At 35.9% G+C, this 26,864-nt stretch overlaps 1 protein-coding gene across 5 annotated transcripts in view; it reads right to left on the reverse strand.

The window, feature by feature from the left end:
- The window catches only part of LOC135212068 (uncharacterized), a 359,803-nt gene that overhangs the window by 134,146 nt on the left and 198,793 nt on the right, over window positions 1-26,864 (reverse strand). The window contains exon 1 of one of the 5 annotated variants that reach the window (XM_064245415.1): window positions 16,715-16,897. The exons of 3 other annotated variants lie outside the window; for them this stretch is intronic. The gene's annotated coding sequence lies outside the window, so the exon portion shown is untranslated. Of the gene's footprint in view, window positions 1-16,082; window positions 16,356-16,714; window positions 16,898-26,864 lie in introns of those variants that run through there. One more of the 5 variants, XM_064245412.1, reaches the window with a different exon arrangement.

Consider the following 26,864-nt stretch of genomic DNA (forward strand, 5'->3'; position numbering starts at 1 on the left):
ATCCATCTCTCTCTCTCTCTCTCTCTCTCTCTCTCTCTCTCTCTCTCTCTCTCTCTCTCTCTCTCAGTTTACATCTATTTGCGGGGGTATTTGTATCTCCCAATCTATTTCTCAAATGATCTGTCAATACCACTCTCGCCACAGATGTCACTCATATCAATTCATATAAGAAGGACATTCCTTAAATAATATATTACAACGTAATAACACAAAATCACGAATTTGCCTTTATTTTACTTAATCATACTTACGCATGTGTAGAACATAAAGGAGGAAGATATTATTTATTATCAGTTTTATAACTATTATTATTATTATAAATATGATTATAAATTACATAAAAAGTAAAAATGCTACAAATTTGCTCATGCACAATACAATGCAAAAAGAAGGGTCAAGTTAATCATGTACTATGCATATAAAAATTTTTAACTTGATAACTATAAATAAATAAACAAACAAAAACCTTCTGAGACAAATAATGAGAAATGTAACTCTCCACACATACACACACACACACACACACACACACACACACAGAGTCAACCAAGCAGCCGTATGAAATATGATTTTTATTTTGAAGAAAAGGCTTCGATAGGGAGAGACGACCCTATTTCCTTCCAATATCCCAGTGGCTAAATACAACAAAAGACTCAACAATCGCTTTCCAATGAAGGAAAGGACAGAGTTTTACATTCTGGGAACTTGCGATTATGTCTTTGTTCATGGTATGAATCTCTACGCTACAATTTTTAAAGATAAAAAAAAATGGAACTTTTTTCAATTAAAGAAAATGACAAACATATACATACGCACACCCACAATACATATACACAAATTTCTGGCAACAATTTAAACATTTGCAGTACTTCTTCCTATCCTCATCACTAAAGTTTAAAAGAAAGAAACAAAACCCCAGTAAATTTCTGGGCTACACTAGATTTACAATGAAACTACACCCCAATACATTGGTGATTGAGTAAGTCCAAAAACTGATGGAAAAATCCAAAAGGAAAATTCAATACAATTTTCTAGAAGTTCAAGGAAGCTGTTACTGCCATATTTTTTAAGTTTCAATTCGTAAGAGCCTGAAAGCCTCCCAATGTGAAGGACTGGATACTGACAGCCGCCCTTGTGAAGGGGACCAGTGCCGCCCTTGGGCGAAGCAGGGAGTCGGGGCCATCGTGGTTGGCAGCTTTAAATTCGAAGGTGTGTCTGTCTCTCAACAGAGGCTGTGCTGGGCACAAAGTGGCTGCAGGCTTTTGGGACTCCGGACTTGACGGATTCTTCAAACGATTTGTTGTCATTTTTCTGCATTATGAAACTGGCGCTGAATCTTAATTCTAGAATCTTTTGTTTTAGTCAGGTTTTGGATGTAAATCTACTGTAGCCAAGAAGGTTGTTCGGGGTTCATGGCTGAATGTCCCTTCAGGGACCTTGGCCTTCACGATAAGGAGAAGCATTCAGAATACTGAAATTTTATGTGTGTAGTACGTGTGTATACAACACTGACAATAACATCATGATGCCCAATGAAGACTAAGTATAATATAAATCTAATCATTTGTCTTTTACTCTAATATCAACATTTAACCCATTTATGTGTGCACTTAGGGGTTCACTGCACGCACGCCAAGACAGGATGAATTATTGAGAAAGAACTCAAGTAAAGACTACCCACACAATGAGAACCTCATGACAGTAGACAGACAACATGGTGCAATTAATACTCTTCTGGGAAGGAGAGTGAGAAAAACCACACTAAGGTCTGTCATATGAATCACACTAAGAAAATGACTTTGGCCCAGTAATAATAAATGAACAAAATACTGGACGTAGAAAACAAGAAAATAACAAAATAACAAGAATTATTGAAATTAAAAGCTAATTTGCAACGAAAACATTACAATGCACCTCCAGATCTATCTATCTCTAACCGAACAAAACATCCACGCGACAGAAAACATTAAATCTTTATTTGAATATTCAGTATTTCAAAGCTTATTTTATCCTTTCTACGAAGAGTAAACTTGCACTTTGCCATTTCAAAGAACACAAAAATAACAATTTAAAGAGGTCGAGAATACGCGACATAGCAGTGAAAGTATACGCAACTGTCGCAGTTTTTCTTTACGCTTTCTGGAAAGAGTAAACTTCGCTTCGTCATTCTGAAACGTCCAAAATAACAGTTAAAGGAGACTGACCACTGAAAAAAGAAAAGATCAGAAACATCCAAAGATACAAAAATGGCGGAGCCACTTCGAACGAGAGTAGTGGCTAGCTGACTAAATGTCAAAACATTCCATTTTGGGTGACGTGGAACACAAAGACCAAAGAATGGGAGCAGCGCTGCTTCAAACACTGCCGGTTTGGCCCAGCCGAATTTCGGCTGAAAAAAAGGGCAATTTGCTTCTTGAAAGAAGCACTGGAGTGTTCTTCTTGAAAAGAGCGGTGTTAGTTGTTTAAACGGTACAGTAGTAGATAATTGCCGCTGTATATTGTAACAGGTTTATCACCAAAGCGTAAAAGGGTGTTTTTTCTTAATGGTGTCTAGTGTTTAAAGATATCCTGTGCGCGACATCTACGTAGTAGCTTAAAAAATGCGGTGCCATAAGGAGCTCTTGCTACCAGGTTTTAGAACGTTCTATAAGAGCTCAGTAGGAGATCTAGGCGATTTGATAAACAAGTTGTACGACCTTGCAGATACTCTAAAAGTATGGTGTAAAATGTTCTGAGTAGTTTTTAGATTGGCATAGATTGGTATAGAGCGATTTGAAATCATAGTGTGATCCTTATGTTGCTGGTTAAGAGCAGGGAGGCACGACTCAAAAGAATGATATATACGCAGTTTTAAATCAAGTTTTTGGAAGGTTTCACACATGGTATAAAATCTAACAATCAAGTTTCTGACGTCTGGGAAATCATATCAATAATATTGGAAGGTATTTTGAAAACACCTCAATCTGCATAATACAGCCCATAAATCTAACATATGGCTTGGCTACTCAAAATGCTAAAGTTTCGGTTATAAGAGCTGCAAGTAATAATAATACCAAGACATTCAAGTTCAGTCTTAGCGTCTAGTTTCTTAAAGAGTCAAATAACCGCCTGATCAGAGAAAAGTGAATAACTTACATTAGGAGAATATGTTCTGAATGAGTTAGTCCTTAACAAGCTATACAAAGTGACCTCTTGACATCATTACAATTTGAAAATCTAGTTAGTCTTCGTCCTTCTAAAATCAAAGGCATGCATATCAAATACGAACCCAAATCGAACGAGGGTGAGAGAAAGGAAAGGGAGCGGGGCACGGCTGGGGAGCACTACTTTGAGGTGTAAATGAAGATAATAAAGCGCTGGGTTAAATAAATACATAAATAAATATATATTACATATATACATATATATAGAGAGAGAGAGAGGAGAGAGAGGTTTTTGCTTCTCGGGTTTAAATAAAATCAAAATTACACGGGATGAGGTAGGATTGAGAGAGAGAGAGAGAGAGAGAGAGAGAGAGAGAGATTGGAGAGCTGAGCCGCGACGAACTGAGCGAGAGGAGAGGGAGTGATGAGGACGAGAGAGCAGATTGAGAGATAGCGTTACCTCTTCAGGTGTAAATGAAAGATGTCTTTACTCGCTAGCGATTTTCCTTTTGGTGTCCCCAGGTAGAGACTGTCGGAAGGCCTCATCATGGGTTTCCAATAACGAGCAGAGGGTCTGCAAAAGCTTTAATTACAAAGTAAGACTAAAAACGTACGAAAAAGAGCGTCAAGAGAGAAAAACCGACGTTGCGGTATAAGACATCAAACCCACAATGGAGGCGAAAAGCATAAAAAAAAAGCGGCCCCGGAGAACTGTGGACTTTTAAGACTTTAGCTCTTCTTTTGATGAAATCAGATGAGCGCTTGCGAACAGACGCGAAAGGTGCTTCTGTCAAAGAAAAACCTTACTGGCCGTCGCTCCCCTCAGAGGTATCCCGATTCACGTTGTGCTGCTTAACTGTTTCTTATAAGGTACTATTCAAATAAGATTATATAGATATGTAATCTATGATTTCCCGAAATGCAAACAGATAGTACACAAACCAGAACTCTCTTTCAACAGAATTACAAAAGCAGCCTGATGATGTTATAATGACAGTGTAAGCTGTAATCGTTAAACGTGGCATTTACTGAGCTTAGCGTTCTATAATCTGGAATTTCACATTAAGGTGATGATGTCCTACAGCGTTTCCTGCATAGAAGGTTATCTCTGATTCAGAGGTTGAAAAACTAAGGTGGTAAAAAAATACTGTCTTGTTTCTTCTAGTAGTTACCACTTTAAAAGGAAATGACAAGCTCTTTTTACAAAACTAGAACACATTATGCATTATATATATATATATATATATATATATATATATATAATATATATATATATTTATTTATATTTATTTATATACGTACACACAAACACACCCACACACACGCATATATATATATATATATATATATATATATATATATATATATATATATATATATATATATTAAACCTACGTTGAAAAACACATGTCGATGTCTTCTTCTGCTGTAATCCTGTAATCACAGAATAGACTGACGTATGAGCGACATAATCTCTTAATAGTTACGACAATTAGACTTGATGGGGCGTTAATCTGGTCTTTGTATCCCATAAGGTCTGAGTAATTACGTATCTTTGTTACACCACACTTACATGAATTTAAAACAAGTATTATTTAACATTAATATGAAATAAAGAAAGCTTATCACCCACTTCCTACTGAAAGAACAGGTATTCAAACAGCCCATTCGTCACTTGAGAATGATTGTAAAAATTCATTTTCTCTTGAATAAGCAATATTTATGCATCAGAATCAAATTCTTCATAACTACATAATAAACTAGTATCGACAAGCTCGCAAGACATAAGCAACGAATAACTTTACGAATTCCTAGTGATAATTACGGTGCGCAAACCATGCACATATTGTTTTGAAGATCTTAACTTTTCTTATCGACAAAATTCGTAACTTTCCTTTAAATTTCGTTCTGGTCTGATACGGACAATGAAACGTCGATGCTTCTGGATACTACGATGAAGAAGTCCTGCCCGCTTGGTCAAATGAAAAAAAAGAAAAGAAAAACAACATAGAATGGCTTGTATTTGGACGTCTTATCCTGTCATAGATCTTGCAAGCATATAATGGAAAAAAATGAAAATAAAAATATGCTGCATATATTGACCATCGAAGCTTTGACTCAGCAATGAACGAATTCTAAATAGCATGCGGGAAAGAAGTGCCTTTAACTTCACAGCTCACAAACAACATTAGAAGTCTAAATTCCTCACCAGAGAGTAATCATTCATGTTAACCAGGCAGAAAAATTCTAATTATCCTGCTCGCTCAGCATATGTTTTGCCTTCATCTTTACTTGAATAGGTAATATTTTCAAATATATAAATCTTATTAAGGTTAATTATCCTCATCAGCACGAAGGTACTTCAAGATGCAATTACTATAATAATAATAATAATAATAATAATAATAATAATAATAGAGCAACTTTCCAAAAATGTCAGTGATTCTACTAATCTTCATATCATTGCACTAAAATATTTATCTGTGACTACCAACATTAACCTCTTATAATACGTCGCACGCACCTTAGTGATGGGATTCTCCGCTCATCTCTCTCATGATGAAAAAGTAGAGGGTTTTTTGGGCTACATAATACTTTTACGGCTTCTAAAACGATAACAGGTGCGATAGAATTAAGGCTACACCACTTGGAAAAAAAAAAGAGTGTAAATAATTTTAGTGTCAAGAATATATTTTCTTAAAACCGAACTTTTATTCTTGACTGTCATCATCAGAAGCATTACAAGGACTCCCGGGACTACTGATATAACTATGATTATTTGATTAGTAAATATTTCTGAATAATTGTTTTGAACCTGAACGAGTAAAACCTACTTTTCACTGCCGTAAGAAAAACCCCCGAAGGACATTAAGTCAAGTCAGTTAAAGATGTTCCCTTCTTTCCACTAACACAAAAAGAGGTCTTGAAACGATCAGCAAACCTAATTACCGAAGGTCTAAATCCCAAAGAGCCCAACAGCTTAAAAAGATGAAAGTTACTGGAATTCCAGAAACTTCAACATCAGCGATATATTTCTTTTAATTTTCTGAGAGAGACGAAATAAAAAGTATTAATGAGGAGCGATCTTTTTACTCTTGTAGTGGCCTCCGAGGGCGACGTCGACTATTCTAAGTGAATCGAAATTCTTGAGAATATCAGTGGTAAACAAAGCTTAACTAATTGCTCATCTAAAATATTACTTAGACTTTACATATTACTATTCGATAAACCGAAACTTGTGTGTGTGTTTATGCGTTCTAATGTATTGTGAATATTTTACATACTTTATATGCAAATTACTCTCTTAAGATTCCGAAGTGCACTCTTAAAGATGGAAAGAGTACTTCCCTATAATTAATATCTAACTTAAATGCACTACAAATATGGGGAGTTAACATCTAAATTACCTGGTTGTTTCTATTTAGCTTCAAAAACAGCTCATATATAAGCGAAAAGACATAAATATGAAAATGTTTCGCATCAATCCACCGTGAAAATGATGAGACTCACTATCTTACTTTATCATTATTGAAGCACACAGTCCATCCTCTTTAAGAAAAGCCAGTCAATAGAGGGACCGTATGCACGAAAAGCTCAAAGAATTGATATATAGTATATCAATGACGCTATAAATAAAATGCAAATGAATTAACAGCAATAAGGCGGAAGGGCACAGAACACGAAGACAGCGCACTTCCGTAGAGTGAACATGAAATAGGGCAAAATAAACGATTTGAAAAAGCTCTTTGCAATCAATGATACTGAAACAATAGCAGCTCTCGCTGCCTTTCAGAATATCACAATAAACAGATTTGTGATTTGCCGCATTCAGCAGCATACCAATTTAAATACTTCTCGGTAACGTCATATTCACTCATTCGAATAACATTCCCAAAATTGTTAAAATCAATTAGGCTACATAACTCTAAATACGCGATGAAAATAAAACATCACACACACCAAAATATAGAAAAATAAAAATAACTTTCCCAGCGCTTTCGAGTAGTTAGGGTATACACATACCATATACATTTCAGGCAAAAAATTCTCCGTTAAATATCCTTTCAATTTCTGTAATTTCACATACATACGTACATACATACATACATACATACATACATACATACATACATACACAGACAAACAGACACAAAACACCTGGGAGAATAATACGTGATAGTGTAAGCTGCGTTTCTGTGTGTACCGAAAGAGTTGGAAGACCCAGACCTACCTACTTTGATCAGAAATACGAGAACTATACTGTTTTTTCCATCTGTCCACCCGCCTGTGGTGTTTTCGCATGGTAACACTGCGTCCCGGACTTTAAATAGTTACGCTGTATAAGTTTTAGGTAAATAAAAGGATATCTGGGAGTAAATTTGCAATTGAAAAGTGTTTAATAAATTACAGTATGCGAATTATACCGTTAATATTCGAAATAGGATATTTTTATTATTGTTGAATGTAAGCAATGCAACTATGTAAAGCCCGGGACGCAGTGTTACCATACGCAAACACCACAGGCGGATGGACAGATGGAAAAAAAACAGAGTATAGGACTTGATATGAACGGAGAAATAGAGACGAGTTGAAGTCGGGGCCACAGGAAAGACAAGAGTCGAAATTTTCAGCGGTTCTGTGCGTCACGCGGCCCTGGAGACAATGGCTATGATGATGGCGCTAACTTTGAACGAGATGTATTTATGGTTTCTTAAAATGAATCCTAAAATAAATGATGAATATCCGAGTCTTCAAACCAAAGTCACTTTACCCGAGGGATAACTTGAACATCCTGCTGGGATTTCATTCTATGCGTTTTAGGGTCGAATTAAGCTGGTTGATTAAAAATCACTAAGAATTATATATATATATATATATATATATATATATATATATATATATAGTTATATATATATATATATATATATATATACTATATATATAATATAATATATATATATATATATAATATATATATATATACTAATATATATAATATATATATATATAAATATAATTATATATATACATACATACATATATAAAATTTATACACACATATATATGTAAATAAATGAATGAATATATATAAATATATATATATATATATATATATATATATATATATATATATATATATATATATATATATATATATATATTATATATCACTCTTTATAGCTACATAAAACGAACACAGAATATAAAGCAACGTTAACTATGAATACGCCTTCTATGCCAAATCCCTTACAAGTGTAACGATTCAAAGCAGTATAATCATCAAAAGCAGCAAAAGATGAAATCTATGAACAGTAAGAGCGAAAAAGAAATCTAAGAGAAATGAGTGAATGAAGTTTCGCTTCGTAAGAATAAAAACAAACTAAAAAATACGCCGATGTTTCGGCGGCGAAATCGAGTTTTCTTTCCGGTGGTGACCTCAGCCAAGGCCCATAAAAATCTCAGGCGCGGCCTATGAAACTCCGCCTAGGTTCGATGGTGGCCTATGTTGTTGGTAACTATAGCGCTGCCAGAAGTACGATTATAGCTAACTTAAACCTTAAATAAAATAAAAACTACTGAGGCTAGATGGCTGCAATTTGGTGTGCTTGATGACTGGAGGGTGGATGATCAACATTAAAATTTGCAGCTCTCTAGCATCAGTAGTTTTTAAGTTCTGAGGGCAAACGGACAAACAGAGCCGTCACACTAGTTTTCTTTTACAGGAAACTAAAAAGTACTTCCAATGAAATAACATACCGATCAGCTGGTCCATTATATTGTAGGATTTGATGTTTAATGTTGCGATGCAGTATTCCCATTCTATTTTCAACGCATGCAAGTAAATGCAATTTCATTCATTACAGGGGATTTTATGACTAGATATATACAATGGCATACATTCCAGCTTTAACAGACTTCAGTAATAGATTGATACATGCTCTGATTTAAGGTAACATGTATATATATATGTCTGTATGGTTCTATCTATCTATTTACCTCTATATATAAGTACATGTATACACACACACACACATATATATATATATATATATAGTATATATATATATATATATATATTCCAAGCCGTATATTAAAAGGATTTACTGATTATATTAAAAGGACTTACTTCTGGTTATGTTATACATTTCTTTAATTACAAGCAAAGCACCCCAATTAAAGCAATGGCACCAGTCATGATGAGGACTATGTTTAATAGAAAAAGCAACGGCTCATTTTCCATGTAATGCGTTTGAAATAACTGTACAAAATGGTTAAGGCGACGGAATTCCATAGCATAGAGCAAGTTCTAAAAATATGAATAAGACGTACAATCCCTTATTAGAAACGAGCCATAGATACGCTTCGAGAAAAATTATAATAAAATGTGCTCTTGTACTGTAAGATATTTATGAAAAATTAAGTCGATGAGATTCACTGCAAGACTTAGAAAGTGTTTTAGAAAGTGTTCACAATAGATTTTAGCCTGAAATGTTTGGACAATACACGAGAGGGGTCTCTTATTAACCATCATATGATTATCATAAGAATTTCTAAATAATATACAAAGATATCAAGAAATCATTTCAACAAAAAGCACAAAGGAATTAAAACAAATTAATTTATTTGGGTCCCAGTAAGTATTTCTAGAAGATAGTTAAAATGATTTTTTAATTCAAAGAGATAACGAAATCGATAAGTATGATATTACCCCCATCATTTTCTTAAGAGGATTTCCATTATAGTGAGGAATGTGAAACATTTAAAATATCAGTAGAAAATTTTCTAAAGACATCGTAATCAAAATCTAACCAACCCCTTCAAAAATAGACTAAAAAGTTAAGCGAGTTTCATATTTTGAGAAACCTTTGGCATCCTTAACAAAAGGAAAAACTTTATTAAACACACATTATTTGTGGATTTTAAAAACTGAAGATTGTTACTTCCGAGTTATCTAGATTACGATAATCAACAGTTACTTCACAGTTCCCTAGGTTATGGTAATTAACAATTACATTTACTCCATCGCAGAAATGTGGACTTCCCTGGTTCTTGCTATTTCTGCAAAAATGTGCATTTACATTTTCAACGCTGGAGGGACGGCAGCATTACCATATATGATTGAAAATTCTCATTCTATCTCCCTCTCTTCGCGAGAATACTGATCTCAAATTCATAAATTAATCATTCATCCGGATTCTACTTTTTCCTTTACGCCATCTTTTTTGTTTTCGTCTTTCCTTCTTTCTTTGAGGTCAGTTTTTCTCTGCCTTTGTGTTTCTTATGTTCTCCAGCTTCATTTCCCTTCACTTCTGGCTGGATTGAGGTGCTTCTTATGAGCACCATCTTTCGTTTTCACGTTAAAAAAAAATAATGCCAGATCTTACGCAAAATGAAACCAGAAATATAAAATACGAAACGAAAGCGAAAAACCCACCTCAAAGAAGGAAAGATGAAAGGGGAAAGCTGAAAATCACAGAAGAATATAACACTGAAATAGGTTACTTAAAGCGAAGAAACGTAAAAACTTGGAAAAAATCGTCGGTCATGTAAGGGATGAGAAAAAAATACTTTTAAATTGGTAGAAAATACTATTATCTAACAGACAGCGAAGGAAAACTTACGTTGAAATAAAGAAAAAGAAAAGAACATAAAAATGGTACTGGATTCGAAACGAAAGCAAAAACATGAAAAAAAACTCGTTAAAGTACATAAAACACACGCAAGGTTCAATCAAAACCAGTGGCTTGCTAAAAGATGAAAATTGAACGCTTCATTTGGTAGAAAAGAAATCAAAGTATCCCACTCTGTAACTCAGTAACGAAGAACTTCGCCTGCATAAGATTTTTCACACGCAAAATATTAGGTTAAAAAAAGGGAAATATTCATTTCACCAAATATTCATAAGACCTTCCAAACCCCAAAAAGAGAGAACACATTTTAAATAATCTGGAATTTTAGGATAAGCAGATTTATATAATCCGCCATAAGATACGAAATGTTTGCAATATCATTTCTTTTTACTTTCCAGAAAGATTATTATGAGAGAGAGAGAGAATTTGCAGGTGTATAATACGAACATATTGAGTATAAAAAAATAATTAAGAGTTCTTAATAACGGAAAGATTGGTACTCAAACTATTACACGAATTATTAGTCACCCACCAAGCACAGAAACATAGAACTGATTATTAATTGTTAAAAGCGAAACGTTTGATATATGAAGCTGACTACTTCGTACGAAACTGCTGAATTGTGCATTCATGACAAGAAAAGCGATGAGAATGAGAATTAAGGACAGATTGACAATTTCTTGAAAAATGAAGCAGAAAGACAGAGCTGAAAGTCGGAAAAAACAAAAACACAGACTTGATTGAATGTACTCGCATAAATCCTACTAAACCTTTCAAACGTAACAGGCCTCAATTTGACCACTTCTCACACAGACCTTGACACTCTTGATTCGAAAATTTTTAAGCAGATAAAAATAGCTCACACACCAGTGGCCAATCAATTAAGCGAATTATGTGGATATCTGCCCAGCGACTAGCAGGTCCTGTATGGCTTTATTTTATATGTTCAAAATTCACATTCAGTTATCGATGCCATAAATATTTAAAAGTTCCCAACACAGTACGCAGATATAAAACGTATTACTATATCAAAAGAGCCCTACGAAATATCTGAACATCCTTTTACAGTAGAAAGATAAGCGAACAGAACAAAAGGACGAGAGATAAAGACATATGCGCAAGAAAATCGGGAGAGAAAAAGAGGGAGACACGGGAAGGGAACGTGAGGGTGTGGGAAAGAAAAGAGATACGAGGCGTCACAGGGTGATGAATGGATGGAAGCAGCCATATGTGGAGAGAGAGAGAGAGAGAGAGAGAGAGAGAGAGAGAGAGAGAGATTTTATCCGTATTTCACAATATATAATTTTGTTGGTGTGTGATACCTTACTCAGTTATAATATTCCAAGGGCAAAATATATTGTAGCATCAGATTAGACTAAAACCTACTCACCAACATCGTAAAAATGAACGGGCAACCTGCTGACGAAAACCACCAAACAAAACTACAGAAATATCACAAAAATAAAACCCTGAAAAATGAATCCATCCAAAGCAACAAAGGAGGTAATACCGAACGAAACTGTCATCACGTGTGACATCAAAACACTTCTTACCAAAGTGGACGTCATTCCGCTCAATATTTTATCGGATATACTACGTAGTATTCCGCACGTCCAGTCTGGTTCCATTAAGAAACGCAGAAGTGACCGGCATGGAAGTAACAGAATAACAGAAAGAGACCTCTGTGAATCAACCAGAATTCGCAACCACAAAAGAAGATAGACGATGGTTGAGATGACGCTAATAAAAGAATTGAAGCCTCTGCTAAATTTAAAAACAAAAACTTGTGACGAAAATTGAAAAAAAAAAGCTTTAAAATAGATTCTTATTTAGTTATATGATTATTTTTAGCCACTTTTCTTAGCTGCTACAATTCCCACTGTATTTCCCTTATAGTACGTATTAAATTTGATTTTTTATTTAAAATGGTCAGGTCTGGAATGTCAATATATTTTTTGCATTTCTCATTTATCTTTTTTGCTTGTCCTTCAAATCTCTACCGTTTTGTATCGAAGATTGTACGAGGGTTCTTCTTCTCCTTACTGATTGTCCAACTACATTAAAAATAATAAAATGCCTGCTCTAAATTTTGCAAGAACGTAGTTACTGAATTTATTATTCTTTGCAAATATAAGAAGTGAAGACGTTAATTTGATATATATATATATATATATATATATATATATATATATATATATATATATATATATATATATATATTGTGGACGCGTTAATAAACAGATGGCACATTGTTTCGGACCTATTTCCTGCATCTATCAACGTCAAATAAGCCAGCAGTCGCAATATCCTTAATGTTCATCAAAAGCAACAAATTTTTTCCTTAAAGAACGACCTGCTAAAAGCCGAAGCTGGTACGCGTCAAACTTCCAGGATTTTTTTAGATCTGGTTTTAAAGTTTCTCGTCACTCAACAACTTTGACCCAACAATTATAAGCAAACTAGTATACAGTCTTGCAGAAATAAGTTTTTTCTTTTCTTTTTTTAAAATTTTATTATTGTTATTAATATTATTATTTGTAATAGCGAGGAAAAAGAGCTCTTGATTTAAACCAATCTCAGGAAACAAGGAACATAGCTGAATAATAATAATAATAATAATAATAATAATAATAATAATAATAATAATAATAATAATAATAATAATAAAGACTTTGGTCTATAACAATCGTTGCCCATCGAGTACTACCTTAAATGGATACTTTTTATTTACTATAATAATAATAATGCCGTTATTAAATAAAGAAAATTACATTAACGTCTTAAACTAACAATGGCACTTGAAAACTGTTTAGTTATTTACTTGCTGATTTCCATTCAGTCCCGCGCCTACAACAAGGTCTCCATCTGATCGAAAATGTTTTTCTGTAATGTTTAATTTCTAGGGAGTGAATGTCTGAAAAGCACAAACAATTTAAATTTAACAAAGGTGGATGGAGTTGCTCAAGAATAATACGTAAGAGAGGTCGCTGCACTGCTGCATTTTTCTCTCGTCAAGGAACTGAAATCAAGTGACACATTTCGAATACTTTTATATTTAATGTTGCCATTCACAAAAAGCAAATAACCTTGTTCAGACAAAATTTACGGAGATTGACGTGCCAACAAAATTTTCGTTTAAAATATGGTATTGACATAAACATTAAAAAAAAATTAACATTTCTGTTGATACAACGCAGGGTACCCACAAACATCCGTCCGTCAACAGCGCGCAAACATTATATCCTGCTATATAAAGCAGAGTCTGGCATCTATGCGCAACTCATAGTCTACGGGTAAGGCAGTTCATGTTTAACTACCACAATTTCTAACAAGAAAATGCAGGGCAATGTAATGTACTTGATATACCGAGACTTCGATTTAGTTAGTTACTATATATATATATATATATTATTATATATATATATATATATATATATATATATATATATATATATCTATATATATATATACATATACATACATATATAAAATAACCTTCCACGAACCACAGAACCGCAACGCAAATTTCGAAAGGGGCATCCATCCCACATCCATTACACTTCGGAAGGAGAACATAAGAATTTATTACTATGGGTTGAGCACCTCCTTCCACTAACTTCTTAACTGCCCGCTTCTCCTTTGTAAGAATACAAACGGCCTGCTTTCAAGAACTGCGGACATTTTTGCACCCAGTTACAGAGCCAGAATTTCACATATTTCATATCTCAATAATTTCTGTATAAACATGGAACGCTTCAGAGTTCAAGTGTATATTGTCAATATAATAAATAAATATAAATAAATAAATAAATAAATAAATAAATGAAATTCTATCGCGGGAATATGAACACTACATGGACACTGCCAAGTACGCTTACATTATATATAATTTATATATATTATATGTATATATATATATATATATATATATATATATATATATATATAATTTATATATATAAATTACATTTGCCCAAGACATTTTAACACTTCAACACATCAGACTACAAATAGCTTAAGACTATGGAATCCGCAGTACCTTGTGAATAACTTACTACCGAAGGATGATCTTATTTGACAAGGAATCGGACCCACACCCCTCTAGATGGCTAACTGGTTTGAATCAATGGATCCCGCCAGCAATCTTGCAATCTTTAAAACTAATGACGTACGTAATCTTATAATTTCTACTTCCATTTTTGGTGAATTTTATTCCTAAGGTATGCATATGTAGGTATGCATATCATTATGTATATTATACTGAGATATCAATGGTTATCTGTCGGCTTAAATGAGTAAATAATTGTGAACTCGAGGTATACAACTCCGTTATCTATTGGAACTTAAGAAAAAAAATGATGAACAGAAATTACACATTTTTGATCTGGAAATGGGGATGAAAGCACAGAGAGAGAGAGAGAGAGAGAGAGAGAGAGAGAGAGAGAGAGAGAGAGAGAGAGAGAGAGAGAGAGAGAGTCTGATCCTTCAGCCGAATAAACATAAGATAACACCCACCATTTATAAATTGCCGACATACTGGAAGAATAAGCTAAAACAAACTGAAACCGAACAAAACAAAATCAAAATTAATCGGTAAAGAGGACAGAAACTAAGTCGTCGCATGCTTCCCTGGAACTTACAGCATCACAGGTATAAACAAATCCCGCAAACAGTTCGGATTTTGTTTTCAAAATGTGCACGAATTTTCTCTTATAATAGTAACAGCTCAGTTTTACTTTATAAACTCAACTTCAAAACGATCGGAGGCGAATGCTCAGATATTATAAAAGAAATAAAAAAGAAAGAAAAAAAGTTGTATCTAAAATTTCAACAGCTATACAACAGCTTTGCCAGGGGCCATGATAACTATCATTAACCACCTGTGGACGGAAGCCATAAACGATCAGGTTTCCTTCTTCACCCGCTAAAAGCTTCGCACCCTCAAACGTTTTCCCTATTTTTTATAACCTGGCATAACTGTTTAAGCACAATGTAATAAACATCTAAACTGAAGAATAATTAAGATATCTAAGGCAATGAAGTCCCCTTCTTCGTTAAACTACATCCACTTTTGCAGAAAACAGCTTTTCTAAGATAAAAAAAAATCCATGCTCGAAAAGCTATTTGAACTCAAGAACACACGAAAAACAAACTGGACTGAAGAAACAATGTCAGAAAAACTCCTTAACTTTGCGTCATTGTTGGAGCCCAAGAGCGCACACAGCAAAAGAACTCGAGTACAGAGGAGGAACTAAGTTGTGGAAATGCCAGCACAAAACGAAACAAAAAGAAAGCAGCTCTAACTCACCTTGCAGGAACTGACAGCGACAACGGAAGGCAAGCGAACAAGTGGTAATTCCCCGTGTGAAAGCACAGTCAAACACGAGGACGGGTCAGTGTGGTTTTATTTATTTTTGGGGGAGGGAGCTCGAAAGGGAGACGACGGGGCGGCGACGACAGCGATTTGCACGTGTGTGTGTGTGCGCGCCTCTGAGGAAGAGATGTGGCCTGCCCGAAATTCAGGTATATGAGTGTGAGCGAAGGAGGAGGTGCTGCTGGAGGATGGGGGAGGTGCTGGCGGAGGAGGGAGGAGTGCCAGGAAAAGAGGAGGAGGAGGAGGAGGAGGAGGAGGAGGTGGCGGTGGTGGTGGTGGTGGAGGAGGAGGAAGAGGCGGTGGACGGGGCTCTGGGTTGTAAAGACGGTTGGCTGCTGGAGGGAGATGGGATAGGGGGAGGTGCTTTCTCACTGGCTCTCTCTCTCTCTCTCTCTCTATCCCTCTCTCTCTCGCTCTCACTCCTTTCTCTTTTACAGGTGAGTGTGTGAGTTTGTGTGAGTGTGAGGTGGATGGAGAGGGTGTTTAGCAGTCGAGGGTTTTTCGGTTGAGCACCGTGTCGAGTGAGGCTGTGAATGAGAGGAGATGGTCAGTAGTGCTTCAAATACCGTAGTCAACACTTGCGGTGCACCCGACGGAGCGCAGTGGTTCTCCTCTCCTTAAGGCGTCTCTTCTTGTTCTTACAACTATTTAGTGTTTTCCGTCTTTTTCTTTCGCGCCCTCACTCTCTTTCTCTTTCGCTCTCTCTATCTCTCACACAAGGGGGTTCGATGTTAGGATCGGAGGAGCAAGCGCTCAGCTGACGCCGTCTCCCGCTCGCTGCCACATTTATATACTCCGTCGCACACACGCCACACACGCACACAAACACACACACACACACTTCCAGTTGCCAGTCGGTGATGATGATGATGATGAATCCTTTCTCGGCCTTTCGGGATAATGGCTGGCTAACGCACAATCAGGTGCAGCTCTCATTCCAGCTCCCGGGAAACAGCCATTGGTTCATGCGCTTGTCGAATCCGCAGCCACTTCCTCCAGAGAAAAGAAAAGCTCCAGGGGAGACGGCTCTATTTCCAAACCATGACCATCAAGTACGGATACGGTATAGGTGAGGTCTCCGGGGCGCCTCCTCGCTTTGGAGAAATGGGGACCTCCGGTATGAAGGTAGAAGGAGGAGGAGGAGGTGGGGAGAGAGAGAGAGAGAGAGAGAGAGAGAGGAGAGAGATGGGGGAGGGGTTATTGAATGGCGTTTGGTGACGTAAACGCTTCCAGGTCACCTAGCGTGGGTGGGCGAGGGCCATGCGGAGAGAGGGTGGGAATGGGCAGTTGGGGGGGGGGGGGGGGTATGGGAAAGCAGAATCCACTAAAAACCTTTCCAGTACCATTTCTATGGGTGTCAACACCGGGTAGGACATAATACTGAATGCATGACAATGAACACTGGTTGCTTAATTCACTACGATGAGATTTCTATTATTTTATTATTATTATATTATTATTATTATTATTATTATTATTATTATAATTTGCAAAGGCAAAACCTTCTGGAACAACATTCTCTGAGGGGATAAGTAATTGAGCTACGAGAAAAGAACGATATAAAATGTACGTGTATATATGATACAACATATATATATATATATATATATATATATATATATATATATATATATATATATATATATATTATATCTATATATATATATATATATATATATATATATATATATATATATATATATATATATGTGTGTGTGTGTGTGTGTGTGTGTGTGTGCGCGTGCCGCGTGCGTGCGTGTGTAATATAAGCCTCGTGATCACTATTTTATTATAATTATCATCATAAAAGGTCACAATAAGTCATTTCGTTTAGGTTACGACACACTTAATCTCTGGATGTTATTGATACAGGCTGTTGGAAATCAAATATGAATAACGACCAAAACCAGATAGATAAGGCGAGGATAGCAGGCGTAACTGAAAACAATTCACGCTACGTTATGTCCTGTAAACAGACTTCTGTTTGTCGTAACTTCGACCCTGAACTTGAACATGACATTCAGTTCGAGTAAAACACGATAACCTTTTTTCGATACAGTTCATGAGTATCGATATCTTCAAGAGTTATTACGGTTATATTTATTATTATCATCTATAGTGGGGACAGTCTTTTGGAAGAAGCGGAAAACGGCACTAGTTTGTTAAAAAAGGAATCTAGGTAGGGCAAATTAAAATGGCCAAATCAAGTATGTAAAGAAGAACGAAAAACTGACAGGAACAAACCAACTCAAAATCAGAACATGAGATATGTCAGAAAAGGTAGGTCTGAAATACTGACGCAAAGTAGTAACTGACACATGACAAAAACACGTAATCTGACAGGACTGTCGAAGAATTAGGGTGTGGCACCAACTGCCATACAAAATGTCATAAACACACATCGGCAACTTATAGCAGACATCACACAGAAAAGCTAAATACAAGACAACAACTTATTTGTAGATCTATTCACTGCTTCATACGATTATCTAGCGTTTGCCAAATGTTTGTTCTCCGTTTACCGTCGTCGAATTGTTTTCAACTTGTTTGTGAAATACATGCGACAGGTTTCGGACGCGTGTTTCCGACATGTTTCACTACTGTGCGGGCGCGCCGAGGTACCAACCCAGGCTACTGTCTCTGTGAGTGCATTACATATCGTTGAAGAAGGCACCTTCATAGTTCTTGCAAGGTAGACAGACAGCTCTGAAAATAGTCTGTCACGGAACGCGAAATGCACAACACTGAAAATATTTTATTATCATGAAGGCCCAAGGTCAAGACCATTAAGTCACTACCCAGGGTATCACCTGAAAGGGTATACTGACAAAATATAATCTGTTTCTCATAGTTCTCAAGATAATGGCAAATTTAAAGTTGTCCACAAAATCTGCGAATTTCAATCGCAATTTCAATTAACGGAAAATTTCCTCCATAAAAATACAACAGGTAAATGAGCTTTGACGGATGAATAGACAGAAATGGTTGAAAAACGGCGGTTCCCATCTATTTATCGGCAAGGGTTAATTACTTACGAAAGGGTTTTATTCACAGAAAAATCCCAGTAAATTATTTACATTTTTCCAATTAGGCCAAACTAGATATTGATTAGGGTTGCCAGTCCCGATAGCCTCTTAGGAGGTAAAAACGACAGTACTTGGATAGTAAGGGACGCGAGAAGGGCAATAGCCAGCCTTTCATTGCGATGCTTTAAAGATGAAAACCATGACAACAATAACTCATGTTGTGCTCTGATCTGCTCACGCACACACGAACAAACACAGTTCCCTTTGTAAACAAACCACCAGTAATAGCCGACGCGTGTTCCGAGTGGGTGTTTCAGTATTAAACTGCGATGATGATCGACTGATTAATACTGGCGCGAAAACAAAACAACTATTGAACCACAACTCACATCATTTGCGCAAAACAATTCACCTGCGGTTAGAGGAAGTGTCTTCACGAATATTTCTCGATACTTACAATCATACAATTTCACATACTTATACCTACACCCACATTTTACTTCATACGTTGCGCCGGGAGATTTTAAAGTAAAATTAAAATTTATAAATCAATCACTTCTCAGAGAGAGAGAGAGAGAGAGAGAGAGAGAGAGAGAGAGAGAGAGAGAGAGAGAGAGAGAGAGTCGTATCATCACTGAGAGAGGGTTTCCTCTGCACAGCATGGACGTATGATATACAGCAGAGTATGAAGATCTTCAAAATAAATAATGGTTTGTTTCCTACAGTGTTTTTAGTTGTATATAATTACTCATATCACTTCCGCAATTGGTTCGTGGTATGTGAGGCAGTAAGCCAAATAACCTTTAGGCAATAAGCAAATAGAACCTTCAAAATATGTCAACATTCTGCGTGAAAGGAAGCATGTCAGAAATTTAGAATCCTAATAAGTTGGGCCTCTACATAAACCTTGTATACAAACCAAGGACCAAGTTCCTTGAGCTACAAAACTAACGAGACATCTCAAAAGAAAAATAAACTTTCAGTGCTGGGCTTCGGGGGGAAGTTTCTTTGAATCAGAAGTTCTGAGCAACAAAATAATACTCGATCGGGAGAGTTGAAATTCATTGATTTTGCTTTACTCTACAAGGCCAGTGAACTTTTTAAAACGCCACCATTTTCACAGCTGAACCCATAAGAAAATCTGCTTAAATTCCCAAGTATTCAATAACGATCAAGACTGATACTGTGATCTACTGTAACAGAAGATATAAATGATTTCCAGCAGTCTTCCTGGCAGCTAAGAGGAAAGACGATCCAAAATTCAGTTTTAATAAAGGAACTGATTGAAAACTGGGACACAGAGAAAAGCAAAAAGTTCAGGAGTAAATACAGGCGGCTTTTATTCGTGGATGAGAAGTCAATTCGAAGATAAAATACACAGCTTACTACAGCTGATTAAAAGGCCAGCTTCCACTGGCACTTTTTATCACATTAAAAATGCCAACAAAGTAAAGAAGCATCAACTATTTTTCCTTATATACTTTTAATGAAATCTAAACAAAAACTAAAAACGGGTAAAACTAATCAACATAAATATTGGACTTACAGAATACTTCTACCAAACTGATGTATTGATTGCTTCTGTACAAACAAGAAAAACAAGAGAGCACAAACAAGACACGAAAAATCTAACTAAATTAGGGTCTTCCGTTCGAAGGCCCATGAAAACACCATTTCCGAGCAAGCAACAAAGCACCAACACGCATGCAAGTTATCTCCCTTTCCAAACGTGTAAAAAAACATTCCATTTTCCCGGGAATGTTTTCAGCAAAATAAAGTTGTGCAACGGGAAATTCCTAAAGCTCATCATAATACGTGACACTTTCAGAGCTCACCGTCACTGAAATTTACATTTGTTTAATAAGTTCATAAGACTTATTAAATAATAATATTTCAAGCTGCCCCTGCATCCCCATATGAATAAGATAACATGTTGGCACTACTATTGTTCGACGCTTGAAATATTGCTCGAACAAGCTTTAAATTTAGAATGTGATTATTCTACTTAGTCAAAATATTTTCACAAAGAAGGTAAATACCTCTACTTTCCTATATCTATCTTTAAGATAAGCTACCTCTCGTCTTATCGACTCAGTATCTCCTTTGAGTTCTGTTAGATCTTTGGTTTTCTTTCTATGATATAAAACAGATATTTTACAATGCACACCATTAAAAAAGAGCGCGAACATCTCCATAACAGCTAAAAGAGAGGAGTTAAATACTGCACACAAAATCTAATTCATTAAGGAGAAAAATCCCATGGACATACACGTCAATTTTTACCCAGTGAGCTATTGACCCCTTTCCGAAATCCTCTCAGCCATCAATGCTGGCCCTGAATACCATCGTGCATCGAGTTCCAAGCGGTTGACAAGTATCTAAGATAGCAAATGCCATTGGTTTTGACAGGTCTAATCTAACGTCGGTGATCTGAATATTGGAGTCGACTCAGATACGATATTATGGGTAAACAGTCCTTTGATAACAACAACAACAATAATGTTAGTAATGAAGAATAGAAGACGGACGAGGTTCACGCACCCGTATTAGAGCAACAAACACAGTCGCAACAAATAGAGCATACTGTGTTGTTTCTTGTTAACGGCATGAAAGAAATTCATTGTGGTCTCGTAAACAAAACTTCGTTTAATGCTTTTGCTTTCGACAAATGATCTCTCACAGACCTACAAATTAGGGAATAACTTGCGGCCGTCATTGAAAAAAACATTAATAATGTTTTGTTTTTACTTAAAATCTTGACAATACCATCTGCTCCAGTGTTGCTATATTCTTAATGAGGCCCGCAAGTTATTCCCTATTTTGAAGCTGTGAGTGATCACTTGCCGAAAGCAAAATATTTAAACGAATGTTTGTGTACGAAACTACAGTTAATTTATTACAGCAAAACCAATTTCTGTTCACAGTACCTGATAGCTTCGACCATTTACCATAAAGACCATCTGGAGAGCTAGAACCTCCTTCACTAAAAATCACTGAGTGCTTCTGTTTCTGGAAACAAAGTTTTCTGAGAGACTCAACATCCTTCCGAAACTTTTCCATGCCAATGTTACGCTTCCGAGAAGGAATGATGACAATTTGAAAGAACTGGAAACAAACGTTGATTTTAATCATGAACAGTATAGATTGATTTATTACTGTTAGAGGATTGGATTATTACTTTTTGTCAACAGACGACAAAATAAACGTTGGTCATTGAAGCAAGAATAAATAAATTGGGCTCATTTGAAAACTATGATTGTGGCAAGTTTCAACATATTTATCCACAAAAGATATTTTAAGAAAACTGTTCATAATTAGGAAACGACCGATTATAAATGATAGTTTTGAGAAAACAAGCTTTAACAAATTTTGAAAACCACTTTCCAGGTCAGCAAACAAAACTCGCGTGTCCTTGAATCCAAACTTTCAATGAGAATAAAAGGACGAGATAAGAGAAATAACTTCAACAAACCCAAAAGAACCACAGTCAAATTCAAACTGCATAACTGGGGCAGAAAGAACTAACATCATCAATATTCTAAAGAAACTTTTTCCCCTCGAATTACGGAGTGGATTCTTCCCACGTTATGGCTATTAATATGGGCGAATGGACACTTTTTCTGACGTTCCTCCCTCCCATCTCGACGTTGGTTAAGGGATATCCAGTGTGCGGGAATCTTTTATATTCGCCAGTCGTTTCGTTGACCTTAACACTTTATCTGTTCGGATATCAGGAGAGAGTTACCTTCGTCCGAAAGATTTTATTTTTTTCTTAAAATATTTTTCGTCTTTAAAAGAACGCATTGTCTTTTCTGAGAAATTTTTATGAAACGATTCAAGAGGTAGGTGGAGATAATATTTTATTTTTCACTTTCCACATCTTTTTACTCTCATGAGTAAACCGTTCTTTGTCTTGCAACCTGTCTTTGTAACTTTTTTCACCTCACAGAACTGAACATTAAAATATGAGTATATACCTATAAATACTGACCGAAAGTCAAATAAAAAGAAAGTGCTTGGTAATAAAATGAGCCTGGTGGGTTGCAACCACCATAAAGAAGGGCAATTGGTTTAGCAACCTCACAACAACAAAAAAAATAACGCTGGAAACCGGAAGACTAATGTCTTCAGGAGCTACTAACACAAAGGAGAAAAAGGTGAATTCTCAAAACAATATTTGCCTTGTGGCTTAGTATTGATGATTCTATCTCGCCAGAAGCATGATATAATCCAACTACTGGGAGACGCGGAGCGATTATATCACAGTACATAAAGTCGTTCTATTTCCCCGCTGATCTAAGCAGGCAGTTAGGGAACGGCAGAAAGTCGAAGCCCTGTACTAGCAACTTCGTACCGACATTCTGGATATAGATAAAGATTTATTATATATATAATGTTATATAATATGTGTGTGTGTGTGTGTGTGTGTGTGTGTGTATGTATGTGTGCTATATATATATATATATATATATATATATATATATATATATATACATATATATATATATATATTATATATTTATATATTATATTATATATATATATTATATATACATATATATATAATATATATAATATATATAATAATATATATATATAGGTATAATATTATATATATAATATATGTATATATATAATATATATATATATATATATATATATATATATATATATATATACATACCACATATATATATACACTTATCTTCCCACCTGAAACCTAAGACACACACACACACACAAACACACACCACAGTTTGGGGGACGAACCACACCAGCCCAAATGTGGGTGAGGCGAAGGAGGAGTCCCGAAAGCATCACGTGCCACCAATTCAAATCCTCCTCGAGAGCCGGAAACGCAAAATGATTTCCGCGTGACTATGCTACCAATGCCAGACATTCGGGGTTTGGCATTTCGCTCGAGGCGTGAAAAATTCATTATATACTATATATATGTGTATATGTATTATTCAATAATTTCGTCCTCCCATAAAGGTATGCTAAACACCCCCAAGGAGCCCCTAATTAGACGTTTCTTCGAATTCGGAGAAAGGCAGGAGCCTTCAAATGAAGGGAAGGGTTAATAGCGTATTGCCTGTAGCCAAAATACCTCTGAGTAGCTCATAATGAGAGAGAGAGAGAGAGAGAGAGAGAGAGAGAGAGAGAGAGAGCTCTTACTGTCTAATTGCATAAGATCATTATGTAATAAAAATAAGTCACCTGCTATTTCCAAGCGCTAAACATAACTTGTTATTTTTGGAGCAAATTTAGCACTTTAATCGTTCTCGTGACAAATCATATTTAACAAAATTCTTAACACTTTCAATATTCCAGAATGAACCTATGCAAATACATTGAAGTATCCAAAAACTATAGAAAGACAGCAGCGTCAGTAGACATTCTGTCACACATATGCAGTGCGTGTTATATACTGTATTTTGTTTTGTATTGAGGCAAAAAAAAAAAAATGGAAATCGTGATAAATATCGAAAACGACAGACTGTTAAAATATTCACGATAAGAGACTGGATTAAGCTTTGTTTAATGTCCACGATGTAAAATCCTTTCCCACTACAATGGTCCGGAAATATCCGGGATGAATTTCCCCGCAAGAATTTGTTATGATCTGAGACGAATCTCCTTTAAGGTGCACGATGACGAGATGAATGGAAAATATGTTGTATGAGTAATTTGAAAGTATGAGATGCCAAAGTTTTCAGGAACAGAGCTTCAACTGTTCAACAAAATATAGAGGGAAGCGATAAAGAAAGAAGTGAAATAATAATTATAGTAAATAAAAACCGATAAGCTCAAAGAGACAAAAAATGGATTGGTTCTACCTAAAGAGGAATCGATAGACCGACCTTTTAAACGATAGGCTATAATAATTTGACTGAAAAAAAAATAAAGACTCATCATCTGTGAAACACTCTATAGCTAAGAAGAATGAAAAGGAACGACAAGACAGAGGTCACAAAGGCCTGGACTGACTGCTGACTGACTGACTGGGAGAGAGCTAGGGCTGTCTGGTACTGCAACTCTTTGGTCATTAAAACAGATCAGCAGGTAAAGAATGCACTTCATAATTATTATTTCTATACGATAATACTGATGTTCGTCATTCAAACCCAAATCTCATAATTAGCGGCGAAAATAATGTGAGACTTACTGACTATACTCGGGCTTTAGATAGTTACGCTATATGTAAGTTTTAGGTAAATAAAAGGATATCTGGGTGTACATTTGCAACTGAAAAGTTTTAATAATTTACTGTATGCGAATTACACCGTTAATATTCGAAATAGGATATTATTATAATTGTTGAATGTAAGCTGAATGTAACTATCTAAAGCCCGGGACGCAGTGTTACCATACGCAAACACCACAGGCGAGTGGACAGATGGAAAAAAACCGAGTATGGTAATAATGCAATTCCAACGACATCTCGCTCGACCTACTTTCGAGATACCCTGTGTCGTGAATATCTCGCTGGAGAAAATATGAGCGTTGAGGTTTCTTAGCTAGAGGAACCTTTCAAGTAGAACGATACCTACACTTGTATTAAGGATGAGCGCTGGCCACCAAACAGTTTTACTGCGTCTGCCTCACACGTATCTCATAGGGTAAGTTACTCTTGAGGTCAAAAAGCAAACAATACTATTCTAATAAAGCGTATTTACCAGAGTAAGGCTCCATGAGACAACCTTTACACAGAATATCTTAACAGAGAGAAATAAAATTCGTAGCTGGACTTTAAAACAAAAGTTTTTTGCTACATACGATTATTGTTCAAAGTGCCATTGCCAAAGGCGTCTCTTTTCCAAATAGCTCTATGGAATAACGAGAACTAACACTTCATAGGCGATCCCGTGCTTCGTAACAGTGACAACCAAACAAAACTCCCACATCCCTGGAGCAAACAAGGCCACTCCAACGGCAAAATCAAGACAACGTTTTCATAAACAGCACTGCGAGTCATTTCATTAAAACTGCGTCCAAAATATCCCCATTAATATATCGTGGCACTAATTTCGGCAGGGCATTTCGTGAACTAATATAATAACCATGCAAACTCATATCTCATTTCTACTGCAGGTTCCCACATTACCTATGATGTTCCGGTATGAAGAACGCAGTTGATATTTTTTTAATAACGGTAGAGAGTATAATGAGTGATGTGATGCAGCTGTGTTTCATGCACGGCGGAGAGTGCCTATTTAAAATACACATTAAATATAAGGTTATGTCAGTGCCTATTTATATAAAATCATATCAATTTTTTCTCCGCCTACATAAAAATGTAAGCACATGAAATTACTTCCTTGCTTATTCACAAAGAAGAAGAAGAAGAAGAAAGAAGAAGAAGAAGAGGAGAGAAAGAAGGAAAACAGAAAATAAGACGAGTCTGAATGTAGTAACTGGTGACATACAAATAAGGAAGCCTGAAAAACTGGGAGACCTATTCTATTTAACGCTCAATGCTGTGATGGTTCAAATCACGCCAACACGAATTCGCTGGAAGAGGAGAACCCTTTCCATTTCAGTATACTCGGCTACCTCTGTCTTGTAACTGATTTTCACTCCTCTCTGTTACCAAGCTTTGCAGTTTTCTTACTGCTGTTTTTTTTTCACGAAAATGAAACCGTTTTCCTTCAAGAAAGGTTTATGGCTTCCATCCTTCTTTCCTTGA

Source organism: Macrobrachium nipponense, chromosome 40 (genome assembly GCF_015104395.2).
Source record: "Macrobrachium nipponense isolate FS-2020 chromosome 40, ASM1510439v2, whole genome shotgun sequence".
In the NCBI taxonomy this organism is placed as follows: Eukaryota; Metazoa; Arthropoda; class Malacostraca; order Decapoda; family Palaemonidae; genus Macrobrachium; species Macrobrachium nipponense.